Consider the following 4,083-nt stretch of genomic DNA (forward strand, 5'->3'; position numbering starts at 1 on the left):
CTTCAGAAATTAGTTCCTAAGTTATTTCATTTGTGTAAAAGGACCTCCATGTAAACACAGATTGAGTGCAACTAGAGTGCTTGCTCACTCTCTCTCTCTCTGGACTTTTTCTCACAAGTATAATCTGTTAGCCTGATTTAGAGAAGATTGTTAGTAGCAGATATTTGTTTATCCTCACTGTTGTGAAGGAACAAATAATCTGTTAGAGTAATGAATAGGCTGGCTCTGACCTTTGCCCAGTGAAAGCCCTGTCTTGTTTCTCATTCTCAAAGATACAGGTTTGTAACGTTTCTGTTCTTCTGTTACATATTAACCTGACTAATGCAAAGTCCAACTTGCGGTTTCCACTTACCACTTACCTGCTAAACCACTGTGTGTCTCTTATCCGTTCTGTTGTATGCTAACCAAGACCCACTATAAGATTTAAGAATAAATGATAGTTCTCCAATAGTATCTAAATGGAATCATTGTAATAGAATTTTGTATCAGTTTAGTATATGATGCAAGTACTTCCATGCAGCTTTACCTGATTTTCTAAGACTTAATTCTGCTCAACCTGCACAACTATGAATGTCATTTCAGGGCAGCATGGTGGAAAACAAAACTGAACAAGTATTTCAACCCCATCCTTTACAGTCATAGACCAACACAGCTAGAATTCAATAACTGTCTAAAACTGCATAAGCTATTGCCGGTGTTAGTGAAATACAGTCACTGTGTAGAAAGGTGGAGCCTGATGTTATTTAGAGTGATTTATTCTGCAGGCTATGGCTGCCTTAGAAGGTAAGAGCAATACAAGCTTTCCTGCTTGTTTGCTGCCAGAGAGGAGCTTGAGTCTCGCTCTCCTCTTTTTTTTTTTTGGCTCCCAAAGTACTGAGAATGTATTTGGTCAAAGCAAGCATCGTGGCTTCTTGGTGTGACCCTTGTACCTGCAGTCAAGAATAGTGTTTGTATTTCCTGTCCACCTAAACTATGAAGAATGGGAGCTCTTATGACAGCTTAGAGCAGTCTAGTACTTGCGCTGTTAGTGCCTGTGGGCAAAGCCTTAGCACGCTATTTGAGGCAGATGGTGTTTCAGGAAGCTGCATTTACTTTTCATAGGTGGGGAAGATCCGCAATTAAACAGGGTAAGGATAATGTGAGAAAGAAAGCATAGGGCTTTGTGGGGAAACAGGGACTGTACCTAACAGTTTATAATTGTTTGGGGTGAAATAATATTCCCCTGGTTGCCATCAGACGGAAAAAATTTTTATTAGATGTTGCAAGCCAAACTGTTGAAGCAAAACTGTGTCCTGGTAACTTGGAAGCAGTGCTCTTCTCTTGCATGTTCTACCTAAGTGTGCAACTATCACCCCTCCTCAGCGAGGAGAGGAAAAGAAATGTTTGAGCTGTTGATGCCAGGCCTCACAGAAGGGTGAGGCATCAGCTTGGCTCTGTCTCTGCTTGCAGCCTTTCTGGTTTTCTTCTTGAAGCTGGGAGCAGCTCATTATGTACCAGGAAGAGACTGGGGGGACTTAGGGGGGGTGCTGGTGTTTTTTCCAGATGATGACACAATAAAATACTTACACAGGATAAATTTCATCTCAGAAGTTAAACCTATCTAATGCCATTTCACCAGCACTGGGATAAATTATGCATGTAGTCATCTGGGTATTTTACTCATCTATTGAGCAAAGGTGATGTGTGAGCCACCATGACCCCACCTGGACAAGCCTCTCTGAGCTCTCAGGGCTGCCATTAGCAAATTAAACACTTAGGCGCACAAGGCAGAGCAACTCGCTTATGTAAAAAAAAGTGCTGCTGCTTTGCATGGGGTCAGGGTAGAGGAAAGAAAATGAGAGGTTTTTCTTGATTACACTATCAGGTTCTTTTCAACCCTCTCCTAGCTGCGTTATCGCCTTGGTGCAGGGGGTCCCTGGGGGGTCAGCGGGGGTCAGAGGCAGCAATTGAGCATTTTTAACTGTGCAAACAGACTGGAGAACCCTATGTCCTGCGTTCAGAAGGGGGTTGCGCTCCTCCAGCCGGGCCCCACTCAGCCCGGGGAGCGGGACGCAGCCCGGCACGTCGCTCGCCCCTCAGGGATGGCCCTGCCAGCCGACAGGGAGCAGCAGCATGCAAATGTGGCGTGCGGGGAAATGAGAAGTGGCAGCTGTTGCAGTGGCAAAGGCCAAAACCCCAAACCAAATAATTTATGTGTTTAAAAAGGACAGATTGTGCTTCGTGATCTGCTGTGCACCTACCTAGGACGGTCGCTTTCTGGGAGGATGCTAGCTCAGTTACAAACTGCTAGACACTATTCAGACTAACCATTTACATATTTCTTAAATTATTTTTAACTTTTTGAGTAGGCAGCTCAGCGTGGTTGGAGGCCTGACCCCACTTTCCCTTTGCCGATGATGTTCACAAGCTCCAGAGGTCAACTACTAAGCTCGAGAGGAATCTGGAAAGTCAGACCGCAGTGAACGCAGCTGCAAAATATTTTGTCCTGCATCATAAAAACCCAATCCATCTTTTTTTCTTTTTTTTTCCCATCAAGCTACAGCAGAGAATGAGCAAAGTCCTCCCTGAGTAATGGATGTGGATTGCCTTGGCTGGCCTGTTCCCATAGTAATAAATTGCACCAACACTGCTATCTGCACTAGAAACCTCCCCTCCCAGAGCCACGCCGCAAGCCGTGTGTAGTCCCCGACGCGTGCGTCCAGCACCGCGCTGGCTGTGTTTTCCCAGCAGAACCGCAGCCTTCGCCATGGGAGCTGGGCCGGGCACCGCCTGGGACTTTGCACGTCCGGGGTGTGGGGCTCAGGCCAAGCACTGGCGCTGGGTAGGGGCCCACAAGCCCTAACGCTGCCATGTGCTGGCAGGGGCCAAACACGTGGAGCCAAAGGCTCTCGCAAACAGGCCGGGGCGCAGGTAGCCCTAGAGTGACAGAAACTTACTGAACACCCACACGTCTGTGAAAGGCAGCCTACTTGTGTGCGCAGAAGGGAGCAAGGTTTGTGAGCTCAGCTGAGTTTTCTGTTGCCCCAGTAACAGGCTTGTGGGACGACCTGTTGTCATTTGTTGCTGTGCAGTGGACACAGACTCCCTGATGAGGCCTGTTAGCTACAGCCATGGGCTCAACATGCCTGCAGGACCTGGGCACTCCCCAAAGGAGGTGATAACTGTTTGTAGCAAACATGGCCAGTGCCCTGGTCTTTCCCGGCCTTGGGGAGGGAAGCTGAGCCGAACAGGTGCAGTGCTGGACTCCAGTCCAGCCGTGCCTGTGCTTGCCAGTGCTGCAACTGTAGTTTTCACCCTACCATCAACCCCAGGGGAAATGCACTGCAGAGGGGAGAGTATTACCCACCCGCCCCCAAAACAGCAGTGAGGGAAGCTGCCACCCAAGCAGACCGGTAAAGCTGCTGGTGCGAGTATCCACAGCCTGTGGGTATTTGTGCTGCTGTGCACCCCTGGCTGTGAGCACCTGTGGGCTGCGGCGTCCCCATGAGCCAGCAGCTCCCCGGGGATGAGCTGGGAGCGGGCGCTGGTGGAACTTGTCCGTCTGCCTGCTGCTCACTGCTGCCCATAGAAGGAGATGGAGGAGATGAGCTAAATTTAGTCAGGTTTGTGAATTATACCCCTTTCCCAGCCCTCCAAAATGCTGCACAGTCGGAGGCTTGTAATCTTGGTGGAATTTCATCTCTACCTCACATGGGAATTTCTTTGGCCGGGCAGCTGTGCGGCAGCGTGCTGCACACCGAAGGACTGGAAACCCGGGGTGCTGCATTGCTGAAGAGAGCTGGAGATTTTGGCAGGGGCACCAAAAGGACCCTTCGCATAGCTCAAACCAACAGGGACCCACAGAGCCCAGGGAGGGGAACCTTTCCCTCTCCGAGTCCCCAAACTTGATTAGGCCGGTGGGGTGTTTTAAAACAAAAAGATGCCAATGCATCTCCAGCGTGGGGCCAGCCGCGTGGCTGGGGCTGGTCCGGCCCTGCCCCGTGCCGGCGGGCCGCCGCCGTTGCACCTCCCGCGGGGCAAACGCAGCCACGCGCCGGCTCCCACCAGCCCCCGGCTGGTGGGTAACGGTGGACACAGCTCCTC

This window comes from Rhea pennata, chromosome 7 (genome assembly GCF_028389875.1).
Source record: "Rhea pennata isolate bPtePen1 chromosome 7, bPtePen1.pri, whole genome shotgun sequence".
In the NCBI taxonomy this organism is placed as follows: domain Eukaryota; kingdom Metazoa; phylum Chordata; class Aves; order Rheiformes; family Rheidae; genus Rhea; species Rhea pennata.